We start from the raw sequence: 16,710 nt of genomic DNA on the forward strand, positions 1-16,710 counted from the left end.
TGTGGGGGCTCCACAAACAAGCTTTAACGGAGGCTAAAAAGCAATAAAAAAAAAAGGTTTCTTCGTGGTTAGAGTTTTACTTTCGATAAAAAGATTATTGGATTTAAATTTTACAGCGTCTTCGATGTAACAGTAACCAAAACAATACCGTGTGTAGGCCTAGGCGGAGAGGTTTTCACTATGGCTATGGGCAGGTCTGCGGCTTCACCGTTCTTGAAAAGCTATAGCTCCGTGTTTCAAATGACAATTCCACACCCACACAAGTGGTTTTTTTTTTTTTTAAGATAGTAGAATTAGACTTAAGAATATGATTATAGGTTTTTTTAAATAAACCCTAAATCTACCAAAAGATGAAAAAAAAATATAAAAAAAATTATATTTTCATTTTTAAATATTGAAATGGAAATAAATCATCTATAATTTATAGCTATACATAAAAAATATATATATATAATTTAAATAAAATAAATATAAGCTTTACATATAATCATTTGCATACCGCTTTTAAATTTTTACCATCACATATTAAGTTGCACACTTCTCAAAATTATATTTAAATTTATGCTATTACATTCTTAGTAGGATATATATCTATTTATCTATATATATATAATGGAAATAAATTTACCATTCACAAAATAATTTTGTTAAACTTTTTTATAAATACAAAATAATCATTTGATATGATTTAAATATTATCTCATATATATATATATATATATATATATATATATATATATATATATATATTAGATTTATACTTCAATGAGTATGTGTAAGTTTATTATCTGTGTATGCATGTTGGTCTGGGTGGTTTGAATTTGAAATGGTTAGGCCACAGGAGGTATGTGTATAGTGCATGCCCTATTTAGGTGACTTGCACGATGGTTTGGAATGTAGGAGAGAGGAGTTGGGGTTGTGCCAAACACAACATTTGTAGGGCTAATTAAGTCACATTGGTCAGCCATGGTCATAGTTTTCAAGCCATTGCTGGAATTTTGGTAAGTGGAGGTTCCTCCTTCAATCTTAATTATTAATTGTTTTATGCTTCTAATCAGTGGCTGGTGGACCTAGTCTTGTTTCTTTACTGGGAGGGTGATGCTCTGAGTGAAAATATGGTTTTGGGGGTCTCGTGAGGCAGAATTATGTGGCCCTCTTTCATAGGAGGCACTACCAAGGACTCCTTTTTTAGGTTTGGTGGCAATTTGAGTCATAGATGGCATGTTGATAGTGCTTGTGGTTGTTGTGGGTATAGGGTGAGTGCACCCTCCTAGTCGAGTTGGAATAGTCAAAAGTAGGGGTGTGGTTCAGGTGCTTCCTTCATTCTGAAGAATTGATGCCTTTTTAGCTGGAAGGGTATGCTTTCCCAATGATGGTGCACTAGCCTTGGAGTTGGGCCTTGGGGCCAACCAAGGAGGAGGTTATTTGTTCGAAGTAAATGGATGATGATGTGGAGGGGATTGCAGACATGGAAGGTGAAGTGGCACACATTCACATCGAGTCTTTGAACCGGGTGGAGAAGCCACCATTATTGGCTTCCATTGTAGAGCATCTTCGTGACATCCTTGCCGACCTAGAGGCTGGCTTGGAGGTCATGTGTCAGTAGAGATATGATGATAGAAATGAGATCATAGCGTACATCAATGACATCCAATTCAACGATGGGGATATTGTGGACATTCTTATTTTTGTGTGCAACAGTCAATGCCGCTCTAGTGAGTAGTTGGATGAGATTGAAGAAAGACTTTCCCACATTGATTTCCACATTCATGAATGTCAGGACTCCCCTGGGGCCCTGGGTGTTGGTCATGCAATGATTCATCCACCTTGATATGTCATATGTCGGTTGTTTTTGGTTTTTCTAGTGGTTTGGGTTATCTCGTTATTTTTCCCTTAGAACTCATGTAAGAAATGGTATTATCTTCTCTGTTTTTGCACTGCTCGCCTGGATAACAAATTTGGTCAGAAAGAAGATGAGAGAACATGAAACATATAAATTATACGACGTATCTTTTTAAAAATTTAATAAAAATATTTTAACCAACCAAAAAAAATAATGTAAAATAAAAATATTAAATTAATTTATATTACAAAAATATCAATAATTTACACTTTAAAAACTATTATGATCACATAACCTCAAAATATAATAAATTTCCCTCCATTATAGGCCATACCTTTTGCATTTGAATTATATTATCACTTTGTTTACAAAATACATTTCATTAAGATACATGAGTTACGATCATTTAAAAAAATAGTAAATTTTCAAAACATAAATTCATAGTGATTGACATATAATTTAATAAAATTTTAAAATCGCTTCTTAAAATATTATAAAATATTTATTTAAAATATTATATTAAATTTTATTAATGTCATATATAATATAATTTTATCAATATTTTTGAAAAAATGGACTTTCTCTTATTAGTCCTTGCCATTTGGAAATGGCATGGGACTATAGTAATCGATATGGTGGACTTTAACATTTATTTAACTTGCTTATTATGACAAATAACTAGTTACTTTTATGAATAGCTAAACTTTTTTAACATGAATTGGTTTGATAGTCTTATTTGGGGGAGGATAAAATCATGGGCTATATTCTATTACGACAAATAACTAGTTACTTTTATGAATAGCTAATTTTTTTTAAACATGAATTGGTTTGATAATCTTATTTGGCCTCTTCCCGAGGCGAGAGGATAAAATCATAGGATCTCGAAATTTCTCTAAACAAAGTGAACTAATACTAGCATTAATTAAAAACATCAAATATTATAGTGAATGATAGTGAATGAATTACCTATGAATTATCTATTTGCAAAGTTTCTCTGGCACTGAACTAATTGTACTGATGTCACAAGAAAAATGGCACTAAACTAATTGTACCGGTGTCACAAGAAAAATGATGCAAGTGGCCAGCACTAAACTAATTGTCCCGGTGTCACAAGCAAAATGATGCAAATGGCCAGCATTAGGATACAAGTGGCACGCTGAGGTATAAATTGTTCATCAGCCCTATCTTCGCTGGCTTCACATTATCATCACTATTCATCAACCTGGTCTCCTCTGCCCCATCTCCGCTAGCTTCCTCTGCCCCGTCTCCGCTGGCTTCAGCAGAAATCTGACTTCACATTTCTGCTGAGGCGTTTGAGTCCCATGTAGCATTTTGGCAGGAGATTAACCCATGGCGGCTTTTTGGCAGGAGATTAACCGATGGCGGATTGTGGCACTGCCCTGAGGTCTGCTTTTTCTTTTGGAAGTTCTGCCTGTGAAATAAATTATCAATTTTCATTAATTTTCATTTATGAGTTTTTTCCGTGCAGAATTATCAATTTTCAAATTATGCACTTTTCATTTATGATTTTACAGTATTGGTATATCAATTTTCAAATTCTGCAATTTTCATTTATGATTTTACAGTATTGATAAAATTTCAAAACAAGAAAAATCAATATATCAATTTTCTGCAATTTCCATTTATGATTTTAGAGTATAGATAAAATTTCAGAACAAGAAAAATCAAAATTTCAAATTAGTAAACACATTTTAATTTTTTTTGGTTTTGGATACTAACTGAACTTCAGGATTCAAATTTGATCTCCTTCCATACTTCACAAGCAACAGCGGCTAGTTCAGGACTCCATTTACAAGCTTCACGGATCACTTCATTACCTTCACAAGCAAGACTCGCGTCACTTAATGAAGCAACCCGATTAGCAGATGTCTACTGCATTTATTAGGCAGTCCACAGGAATCGAACCAGGTGAGCTACTGAGTCGTCAGGCAATGGATCCTATGCAAACAAACCTCGGTTGCCTCAGACATGGGGAGCTGCTGAGTCGTCGGGCAATGGATCCTATGCAGACAAACCTCGGTTGCCTCAGACATGCCCGCAGTTCATATACATTCTAATTTTTATAACGATATAACCAAGGCTCCGCAAATGATTCAAACACCAAATCCTACTCACAACATTATATTGCTATCCCAAACCCCCAAAACTCTCAATTTGGGTTCATTCGTAAAATATTTTTAAGGGTTTGATAATGCAAATAAAAACTAATGTTCGAATCCAAGGCACTTCAAAAACAAATTAAAAACTTGAACTTAAGAGACACTGGAACCGAGTTCAAGTACTAAACGAGATTTGAAAAAAAGAAGCAAAAACTCATATTACGGTCGTTCTACTCCATTTTTCAAGCTTTTTCTTCACAGAAATTCCATGATTCCCTTGTTCGACAATCCAAGAAGAAATTTAGGCTAGAAAAGAGAAAAGACGACTAAATGATGAAAAATTGAACCAGGGATATCTCATACAAAAAGTTACGCACTTCCGGTAAAAATAGGTTGGCGGGAATCCACTATCGTATGAATTTAGGCGACTATATTTACTAGGCATTTCGCAACAATGGAACTAGGGGGAGCTACTGAGGATTATTCCTCCGCCCCCGTCAGTTCTCCTCAATACAACATGGTTTTTCCATCCTTGATTTGGCATTAAGAAAATTGTATAAACACACACTGAAAATGTCTTAGAATACCGGGTAAGGGAAGGAAAAGAAACAAGCGGTAGCCATACAATGCAAGCCTCGTACTCTATTCTCGTACTCTATTTATTTAATCTAGGGTTGAATGGTGGGGAATGTCTGATAATTCCAAACAAAAATGAAACAAAAATGAACAAACAAAAATAAACAAAAATGAACAGAGAACAATATTCTGTCTTTTAACACAATATTCTGTCTTTTAACACAGGGAAGCTAAAATTGTTTTTGTTGAACACAGAGTTTCAGAACACACATAAAAAGAATTGTATTGATTAATAAAATAGCTAGAGTTTAGGTTTCTGTTATCCATATCAAGTTTACAAAACATTCTTGGGCGAAGATCACATGAGACATCATTTGTCGACGCGTTTCGAACTAACAAGTTGAAGAAACAGATCCAGCCTAGCAATTTAAATAGACAGAGCAAAGCCCCCAGCGGTTAAAAAGACTAACAACTACTTTTGACTAGGTACCTTAAAAAATGCTACCCGGGGGGACCAGTCCTATAAATAAATTAATATAGTGATGAAAATATTAAAAATAATTAAAAATATATAATAGTTATGCTCAATTATAACCTAAAAATAATTTATGTTAATAGTTAGTTAAAGACCAAGAAATAAAAATCAAATCTAAGGGGAAAAATTACCCTAGAGGGGGACAGTCCCTCAAATAATAATGATAATTTTTTTTTTTTTAAATAAATAAACAAAATGTTCAATTAGTAAAAATAATTTATAAGAATAGTTAGTTAGACATAAATTAAAAAATTATATCTAAGGAAAAAATATTTCTTATAGAGGGACCAATCCCTTAGAAAAATAATTATGTGAAAACTTTTTTATTAATGAAACTAATATGATAATAGTTAGTAAAGCTAAAATTATATTAAACTATATTAAAATTAAATTAAAATTAAAATATAATTAAAACTAGATTATATTAAAATTATATTAAAATTAAAATTAAAATATAATTAAAACTAGATTATATTAAAATTAAAATTAAAATATAATTAAATTATATCTAAAATCAAATTATATTAAAATTATATTATTAAATTATATTAAAATTATGTTAAAATTATATTACAAAATAAAATGATTTAATGATAATATATAACTCAATTTTTTTTTTTAATTTAAATTAGTAATTAAAAATACTTAGTGATAATATTTCATTACAAATAAATTATTAAAAATAAGAAGGAAAAATAGGAAGAAAAACAATATGAGAAATATATATATATATGTATATATAAAAATATATAAATAAATAATTAAATAAATACATAAAAAATAAAAAATAAAAATAATAATAATAATAATAATAATAATAAAATAATTCAGAATAATAATTTGGAATATATAAAAAAAAAAAGGCAGACTAGGACGAGAGTGCTGGGACCCAACACCGACTGATTTTAGGAGGTCGATGGTTGCCTTCCGTTCCTCGATATTCTTATTTCTAAGAATAGTGATGGTTCCCTCGGCCACCGAGTTTTTCGGAAGAAAACGCATATTGAGCAGTATCTTCATGCCAGTTCCCATCATTTCCCGGCTCAAAAGTTGGGTGTTCTCAATAACCTGGCTACTCGGGCCCTAAGGATCTCGGATAAGGAGGGTTTGGAGAAAGAAAAATCCCATCTCCTTGATGTCTTTGTTGAGAACGGTTATAGCAGATTCCTGGGTCAGAGGGCTTTCGTTAAAGCTTCGAAGAATTCGCTATCTCATCGAGAACCAAATGAGCGAGTTCCTGGTGTCCTTCTTCCTTATGTTCAGGGGACTACTGATAAGATTGGTAGGATTCTCAGGTCGCATGATGTTCCGGTGACCTTTAGGCCCCTGAACACCATTCGCATGTCCCTCAGATCAGCGAAGGATCCTATCGACCCTAAAGATATGAAAGGTGTGTACTTGATCCCCTGTTCTTGTGGGACCCCCTACATTGGGGAAACTGGTCGCTCCATTAATCAGAGGATTAGTGAGCATGCAGCTGATCTTAAGCATAGGCGTACTAAGTCTTCCGCTTTGGCTGAGCACGCCGAGAAAACCAATCATCATGTTTGTATTGAAGAAGCTAGTGTTATTGCTAAGGTTTCGCACTTCCATCATCGGAAATTTAGGGAAGCGCTTGAGATTGAAAAGAGGCCGAGTAATCTCAATAGAGATGATGGCTGGAAAATCAGTCGGTGTTGGGTCCCAGCACTCTCGTCCTAGTCCTCCTTTTTTTTTTTTATTCCGAATTATTATTCTGAATTATTTTATTATTATTATTATTGCTATTATTAGTATTATTTTTATTTTTTATGTATTTATTTAATTATTTATTTATTTATTTAATTACTATTATATATATATATATATATATATATATATATATATATATATATATATATATATATATATATTATTATTATTATTATTATTTTAATTTATTTATTTATGTATTTATTTAATTATTTATTTATATATTTTTATATATACATATATATTTTTCTCATATTGTTTTTCCTTCCTATTTTTCCTTCTTATTTTTAATAATTTATTTGTAACGAAATATTATCACTAAGTATTTTTAATTACTAATTTAACTTTAAAAAAATTGAGTTATATATTATCATTAAATCATTTTATTTTGTAATATAATTTTAACATAATTTTAATATAATTTAATAATATAATTTTAATATAATTTGATTTTAGATATAATTTAATTATATTTTAATTTTAATTTTAATATAATCTAGTTTTAATTATATTTTAATTTTAATTTAATTTTAATATACTTTAATATAATTTTAGCTTTACTAACTATTATCATATTAGTTTCATTAATAAAAAAGTTTTCACATAATTATTTTTCTAAGGGATTGGTCCCTCTATAAGAAATATTTTTTCCTTAGATATAATTTTTTAATTTATGTCTAACTAACTATTCTTATAAATTATTTTTACTAATTGAACATTTTGTTTATTTATTTTTTTAATTTTTTTTTTTTTTTTTATCATTATTATTTGAGGGACTGTCCCCCTCTAGGGTAATTTTTCCCCTTAGATTTGATTTTTATTTCTTGGTCTTTAACTAACTATTAACATAAATTATTTTTAGGTTATAATTGAGCATAACTATTATATATTTTTAATTATTTTTAATATTTTCATCACTATATTAATTTATTTATAGGACTGGTCCCCTCGGGTAGCATTTTTTAAGGTACCTAGTCAAAAGTAGCTGTTAGTCTTTTTAACCGCTGGGAGCTTTGCTCTGTCTATTTAAACTGCTAGGTTGGATCTGTTTCTTCAACTTGTCCTGACGATGAACCAAACTGGTTGGTTTGAAACGCGTCGAAAAATGATGTCCCATGTGATCTTCGCCGAAGAATTTTTTGTAAACTTAATAAGATAGCTATTACAAAATTCATCCTCTCATAGAGGGATTACACCATGCCTGCTTGAAAGGCAGTCAAAAAAAAAAATTACTTCACTGTCTCTGCTGGAAAATAAAAACACTACTGTGCATTTCAAAACAAAATACTCTGTCTCCTATCTAAAAAATTACTCTGTCTCAGCTTACAAATTTTAACACTAGTGTGTGTAAAAAAAACTTTTCATTCGCAAGCTGCTGCTACTCTCATTACATTGCATATAACATTGCAGTCCAGAACAAAACATAAAAACATTCATGCCACTGCGTAAATTCACACTGCTGTAAAAAAATTCTTCTTACATTCGTTGCGGCGAGTTTTTCCCATTAAATATTCAATGAACAACAGAAAAGATTACACTTTTGTTTTACTTGTGCCCTAAAACAAAAAAACTCCCGTGAATACAAAAAAAATAATAAAATTAAATATTTTACCTACATTTACTTACTGTAGTACATTTATATTAATTACATTCATGGCGGTAAATTTATTTCTTGTCCTTCACATCTGGTTCGAGCCGCTACCATATCGCACGGCAATATATTTTTTAATAATGGTAGATCTGCCTCAAAGTTAATCAGACGGCTGTTTGCAATTACCCGGAGGTCCCTTCCTGCTGAACTTTATGCGCTGGGGAATGGTGGTTTTGGAAACCACATGTCAGCTGCTGTACATGCTCGTTGCCTCCGGGGAAATTACCATTGTACAACAAAAGTGGTGCGGGGAAACGTTGGTGGTTTTCTGACTTAAATACCGTAGTTGAAAGTACATTTGAACACTCCCCTTTAATTTCAACTGCTAGGCTATCAGTCATACCCAGACATTTCCTCAAAAACTCAAAACTTTTCTGCCCCAATGGTTTGGTCAGAATATCAACAACTTGCTCCTGAGTCCTGCAGTGTACTAAAACAATTTCTCCATTGTTTACCAATTCCTTGATGTAATGAAACTTTGTGTCAATGTGTTTCGTTCTCTTATGAAACACAACATTCTTGGATAATGCAATAACTGAGCTATTGTCACAAAAGATCACAGTTCCTTTTGCTTGCTCTTGGCATAAGCTTCTTAACATCCTTCTCATCCAAATTGCTTGACATGCTGCTTTTGTAGCTGCCACATATTCTGCTTCAGCTATTGACAACGCTACAATATGTTGTTTTCTAGAAGCCCATGAAATGGCTCCTTAACCCATGTGAAAAACATAACCATATGTGTTTTTCTGATCATCTACACTTCCAGCCCAATCACTATCAGTATATCCAATTAAATCTGAACATTCTTAAGTAGTATATAAAATGCCAAACCTTTTAGTACCTTTAACATACCTCAGAATCCTTTTTTCTGTGTGCCAATGTGCTTCTTTTGGCCTCTCCATGAATCTGGAAATTAAACTAACAACATACATTATATCCGGCCTAGTTGCAGTCAAATACATGAGGCTGCCAACTATGCTCTTGTCCAAACTAGGATGGAAATCCTTGTTGTTGTCCTCTTTGCTGAGTTTTAATCCCATCACTGTGGGAGTGATTGCTGCTTTGCTCTCCTGTGAAAATAACATCATCAACATATAACACAACAATTAATATTTTACCATCCTTTTCTTTGATATAGAGGGTGGGTTCAACCTCACACTTCTCAAATCCATTTTCCAGTAGATAGGAATCTATCCTACTGTACCATGCTTTTGGTGCTTGCTTCAGCCCATAAAGAGCTTTCTTTAATCTGCACACTTTGTGCTCTTGGCCTTTCTTTTCATAGCCTAGATGTTGTTCAATGTAAACCTCTTCCATTAACACTCCATTTAAGAATGCTGACTTCACGTCCATTTGGTAAACTTTCCACTTGTTTTTTGCTACTATGGACAACACTGCTCTCACTATTTCCATTCTAGCAACCGATGCAAAAGTTTCCTCATAGTCTCTCCCATACTGCTGCTTATATCCTTTGACAACCAGTCTTTCCTTGTATCTTTCTATTTTGCCTTCAGCAATACTCTTGGTCTTGTAGACCCATTTAACTCCAATGACATCCTTTCCTTTTGGTAGTTCAACTAAATCCCATGTCTTGTTTCTTTCTATGGCATTGATCTACTCATCCATAGCTTCTATCCATTTCCTATCCTTAATTGCTTCTTCGAAATGAACAGGGTCATCAACATGACAATACAGAGAAAATAAAGAGTTAATACCTTCATTTGCTACCTCTTTTTCATAAATGTCACTTAAATTTCTGAACTTTTTACCTCTTTCATTTGGTGTACAAGTGCTTGAAAAAGCAGTTGAATTTCCTCCTTGTGGTGTGCTTGAAGAAGCACTTTCATTTCTCCTCAAGGGTGTCCCTTTCTGCCCTTGTGTTGGTGCTACTATTTGGGGATGTATTTCAGCCATCTCCTCATCATCTTCATCGTGTGACAAAGAGTTTTTAACATTCGCTGTTTTTTCTATTCTTCCATCCCAAGCTTCCTCCTCAATGAATTGAACATCTCTACTCACAATAAGATTCTTGGTGGATGGGTTATACAAACTATAAGCTTTGGATTCCTCACTGTATCCAATGAAAAGACATTTCTCCCCTTTGCTATCCAACTTCTTCCATAGTTGATCTGGAATGCGTGCATAAGCCACACATCCAAAAAATTTCATGTGGGTGACTCGCTTTGTCCCACTCCATGCTTCTTCCAACACTCTGTCCATGACTACTTTTGTAGGGAATCTATTCAAAATGTACGCTACACAGTGTACAGCTTCAACCCAATAATCATTTGGCAAATGCTTTACCTTTAACATACTCCTCGCCATATCCATGATTGTCCTATTCTTCCTTTCGGCAACTCCATTTTTCTACGGAGTCTACCTAGTGGTAAACTGCTTATGAATTCCATTTTCTCTACAAAAACGTAGAAATTCTTTGGAGATATACTCACCTCCTCTATCAGTTCTTAGAACTTTGATATGCAACCCACTTTGGTTTTCTACAAGTGCCTTGAAATTGCAAAATCTTTCAAACACTTCACTTTTATTCTTTAGGAAATAAACCCAAGTTTTTCTAGTAAAATCATCAATAAATGTTAGTATATAGTGGCTTCCTTCAAGTGATGGAATTTGCATCGATCCACATAAGTCTAAGTGGACAATCTCTAAGGGTGCTTTTTCCCTTATGCTTTTCCCAGATGGAAAACGTTCTCTATGTTGTTTCCCCAAGATACAACCTTCACAAAGGTTGTCTGGTTTCTCTATCAATGGTAATCCTCTTACCATTCCTTTTCTAATCAACAAGTTAAAACCTCCAAAGTTGAGATGTCCAAATCTCAAGTGCCACAACCAATTTCATCTTTTGGTTCGATTTGGAAAGCCTCTTGTGTCACTGCTGCTATTTCTTCTCCATTTTTAAAATTTTCTTTCATTCTGAGAGGGAACATCCTATTCCTTGTCATGTTCACTTCAGAAATACATTGTTTACTGGGTGTTTTATCCATGATGGTGCATACATCATTCACAAAGAAAACATTGTACCCCTTTTGAATAAGTTGTCCAATACTTAAGAGGTTACATTTCATTCCAGGAATGTAATAAACATCTGCTATGGTTTTCTTTTCACCTTTCTTTTTTAAGACATTTACTTCTCCTTTTCCCATAAAAGAAACTTTATTATCAGTCCCTAGTGTGACTTGTGACTTCACACTTTGATCTAACATAGAAAACATGGCTATGTTTCCTGTCATATGGTTACTACAACCGGAGTCTAAAAACCATACATCTTCACTCTTTTCTTCAGCCATATTACAGGCTAAAAACAAATTATTTTGGCTGATATTTTCTCTAGTGAAATTTGCACTAGTTCTATTACTCATATCATGCTGCTTCTTCCTACATTCATTTGTATAATGCCCATATTTTTTTACAATAGTGACATTGGACATTGGATTTATCATACCTATGTCCTTGAGCATGATGTTGTCCACTTTGTTGGCTGTTGCCTTGGCCTTGGTTCTAATTTGGATTGCTGCCTGTTCCTTGAGCATTTGCTGGACTGTATCTTCCACCTCTATTTTGGCTTCTGCCTCTTCCTCTCTTTTTTCCTCTGCCTTGACCTCTTCCTCTTCCAAAGAACATTTGGGTCTTAAAGGCATGCTCTAGAGATGAGTTTTCATTCCTACTCAATCTCTGCTCATGTGTTATCAGTGATGCATGTGGTCCATCAACTGAGAAGTTTGTGAGATCCTTTGTCTCTTCTATGGTGGTGACAATCACATCAAACCTTGAGGGTAGGATCCTCAATAGTTTCTCCACAATCCTCCTTTCTTCAAGAATCTCTCCATGAGACCTTATCTGTGTGACCAGACCAATCACATGTGTGAAGAATGAGTCAATATTATATGACTCCTTCATGTAGAGAGTCTTAAAACCTCTCCTCATCAACTGTAGTTTTTTTGTCTTCACTTTCTCCATGCCTTGATAGGCAATCTTGAGAGTTTCCCATCCTTCTTTGGAAATACACTCTCATGCACTGTTTGATACAAAAAGTAGAGGGCTTTAGAATCCTTCTTCTTATTTATCTTTAACAGATCTTTCTCTGACCGAGTCAAATTATTAAACTCATTTTCATCTGCTGGTTCTTCAAAACCATCCTCAACAAATTCCCATAAGTCTTGGGAAGCAAGCAGAGCTCTCATAGTTATTGCCCAATAGTCATATTTTTTTCCATTAAATTGTGGGAGCTGAGTATTACAGATACCCATGCTAGTGCTGGCTCCAGCCATTCTTGCACTCTTAACTATGCCTCAAAATACTTGACTGTGTATTTAAAATAATTGACTGTCCTCAACAGCAACACAAAAACTAACTTGAGAAATACCTTGGATTCTTTCTTGACTAAGTCTTCACTCTGCTAGAGAAGTTGCTGCAACAAGAAAACCTTCCTTCAGCTTCTTGGACACCTTCAAAGAGCCTAGACAAGCTCTGATACCATGTTGGGAATTTCTGATAATTCCAAACAAAAATGAACAGAGAACAATTCTCTGTTTTTTAACACAGGGAAGCTAAAATTGTTTTTGCTGAAGACAGAGTTTCAGAACACACATAAAAAGACTTGTATTCATTAATAAGATAGCTATTACAAAATGCTTCCTCTCACAGAGGGATTACACCATGCCTGCTTCAGAGGCAGTCGCAAAAAAAAATTACTTCACTGTCTCTGTTGGAAAATAAAAACACTGTTGTGCATTTCAAAACAAAATACTCTATCTCCTCTCTAAAAGACTACTCTGTCTCAACTTACAAATTTTCACACTGCTGTGTGTAAAAAAAACTTTTCATTCGCAAGCTACTGCTACTCTCATTACATTGCATATAACATTGCAGTCCAGAACAAAACATAAAAACATTCACGCTGCTGCGTAAATTTACACTGCTGTAAAAAATTTCTTCTTACATTCGCTGTGGTGAGTTTTTCCCATTACATATTCAACGAACAATAGAAAACATTACACTTTTGTTTTACTTGTTCCCTAAAACAAAAAACTCCCGTGAATACAAAAAAATAATAAAATTAAATATTTTACCTACATTTACTGATTGTAGTACATTTATATTAATTACATTCATGGCGGTAAATTTATTTCTTATCCTTCACATCTAGTTCGAGCTGCTACCATATCGCACCGAAATATATTTATATTTTTTTAATAACTGTAGATCTGCCTCAAAGTTAATCGGACGACTGTTTGCAATTACACGGAGGTCCCTTCCTGCTGAACTTTATGCGCCAGGGAATGGTGGTTTTAGAAACCACGTGTCAGCTGCCATACATGCTCGCTGCCTCTGGAGAAATTACCACTGTACAACAGAAGCAGTGCGGGGAAACGTTGGTGGTTTTCTGAATTAAATGTCGCAGTTGAAAGTACATTTTAACATGAATCTGTCAAAATATCTAGGTTTGTAGCTAAAAGCCATCACTGGACTTATACCGAAGATGCTGACAAATAACTTTATGAGTAGATTGTAGCTTTTGTGACTGCTCCGGTGGCTATAGGCCACGTGTAAGACAGATGGCAGCTTTCATGGTAAAACCCTGCATTGCATATCATGTTTGTGGAAATATTTATGGTCAAGTTTCTGCCTTTTGGGTAGTTGGGTACTGACAATTCATCAGATTCGGGTTAATATTTTCAAAATGAATATTAGGTAGACAACCCCATTTAGCACTGCTCTATACCATGATTGACTCCTTGCAAAGGACTGGAAATGCCACATGTTGTCTGCATACCATTCTCCCTCATTTCAAACTGTTTTCATTGATTCCCATGCGTTTTAGTTTTATGATTGATTAAAATCTATTCATATCTATTCTTTTGGGACATTCCTTCCTAGTCAACATGAAAAGGGAAATCAAACATTTTTTTTTTTCTTTTTTTTTCCTTTTTGCCCACTCGAATCGAATCCAGGAGATGTGAAAATAGTCGTGCTTTCCTCGGCATGGTGCAGCAACTTGGTCTGCTATAATGATGGCTTACTCAAACTCTAAACTAACAGGTGCGTGCTGCTCCCAGAATCTTCAAGGTGCCTTCCTATGCTGAACAAAACATCTCAGACATATGGACTTATAAAAACATTGGATTTCTCTTATTGTGTCCATCTGCTACTCGGGAATACTGCTACTGAATTTTCCAATATCACCCTGTATATGAAGTTATTGTGTGTTGGAAAGAATTCGCCTACAAATATCAAAACCTATCTACATTTTGAGGGGTCACAGGACCCAATAATTCACTTGAAGAATGCTGCCACTAAACTGGTCATCATCTGGGAAGCTATGATACTGAACTCTCCATCCAAAAAATAAGTGTTGTCTGGTGATCCTAAACGAAATTTGAAACATAAAATCTATGAAATCCTTGAAGGCTTCAGCTCTTGAAAATAGAACGAAAAATTGTGCGATGCTGCAATTCGATTTATCTTTTATGCTCACTCTCTTTGGCATCCAATGCATGGTCGCTGACATCATTAGCCTTGACAAGAGATTGGGATTTACAATTATAGTCACGGAATACACCATTTGGTCAAACAACATTATGTTTGCACTGTTTGCTGCAATCTGAAATCTCCAGTTCTGAGAGAGAATGGTCAAACAACATTATGTTTGCATAGTTTTCTGCAATCTGAAATCTCTAGTTCTGAGAGATAATGGTCAAACGACATTATGTTTGCACTCATTGCTGCAATTTGAAATCTCCAGTTTGTTCTGAGAGACAATGGTCAAACAACATTATGTTTGCATTGTTTGCTACAATTTGAAATCTCTAGTTTATGAAGCCAACAACCAATGATTAGAACGGAAAATCTCCTTTGTTTGACACCTCAAAGCACCGTACTAGCCTACTATTTCCCGTTCCTTGTCCCGGCTCTCGGCACAAGGCAAGGACTAGCTACCATGACAACCTCCCTTGTTATATTTAATAAATCAATTTTCATTTAGACATAATACTCTTCATATATATATAGAAATTACTTCTTAAAATATTATAACACATTTATTAAAAATATTATTTTAAATTTTATTAATGTCATAAAATATTTATTAAAAATATTATATTAAATTTTATTAATATCATATATATTATGACTTTATCAATCTCTTGAAATATTGGACTTTGTCTCATTATATTCAATAAATCATTTTTCATTTAGACATAATACCCCTTATATTATGTATATAAGAAAAATAATGCAAATATTTAGAAATACGAACCGATTTTTTTTTAATAAAATATGAATAAATTAATAATATTTTTATGCATGGTCTTAAACTATATTAACAAAATTTTTTGATGGAGTATGGTAGTTACTTATTAATGACCATGATTAACTATTATAATATTAAACTTTTTTAATGAATAACTAATATTAAAATTAATTAATTATAATTATAATTATAATTATATATATGATTTTTTTAATTTATTTACAAAATATTTTATAGTTAAATGTTATTTGGTATGAATATTATTCTATTTATTCATAGTGTAAAATATGCATTTATATTGTTAATTTCGTGTTTTTCAAAATCAAAGATCAAATAATTGATTATGACACCAAAAATTTCCATATTCCATAATTTTAAGTTAAAACAGATTCATTATATATCCATTCTTAAACCAAGTCTTATAATTTTTGTGCTCATATATAATTCCTTTAGGTGATGCATTCTATATTATTATGTATAATTCCTTTAGGTGATTTCTTATATATTCTTCATTGAATTAAAATATGGAGGAATATACTATAGTAATTGCCAATTCATACTCATTAAGTTTTGTATAGCTAAATGTTTATAGCCAAGCATGCATTACATTCTTTAAGATATAGGAAGCCATCTTAATTATTTATCCTAAACATTTTGACATTTAGATAGAGCAATAACAAATGACAAATAATTCTAAACTCACTTATTTATCAACATGTCATCAGTTATATAACATACAATATTTTCAATGTTCGATATATACACATTTTATTAAACACCCACATTACTTAACGATTCTATAGAATTTTAACATGCACTAAAAATTACATCATTTTATGGAGATAGTTTGTAGATGATACTTGTGGTGTCTAGCCCCATGGTCGTGAGAAGTTGAATTTGTTCCTTTCTCATCTTAATTCTCAATCAAACTCCATAAAATTCACAATAAAGGTTGAAGTTGATGGAAGTCTTCCTTTCCTTGATGTT

This window comes from Pinus tabuliformis, chromosome 5_2 (assembly GCF_031772625.1).
Source record: "Pinus tabuliformis cultivar Carrire ecotype Pingquan chromosome 5_2, CPIR1, whole genome shotgun sequence".
Classification (NCBI taxonomy): domain Eukaryota; kingdom Viridiplantae; phylum Streptophyta; class Pinopsida; order Pinales; family Pinaceae; genus Pinus; species Pinus tabuliformis.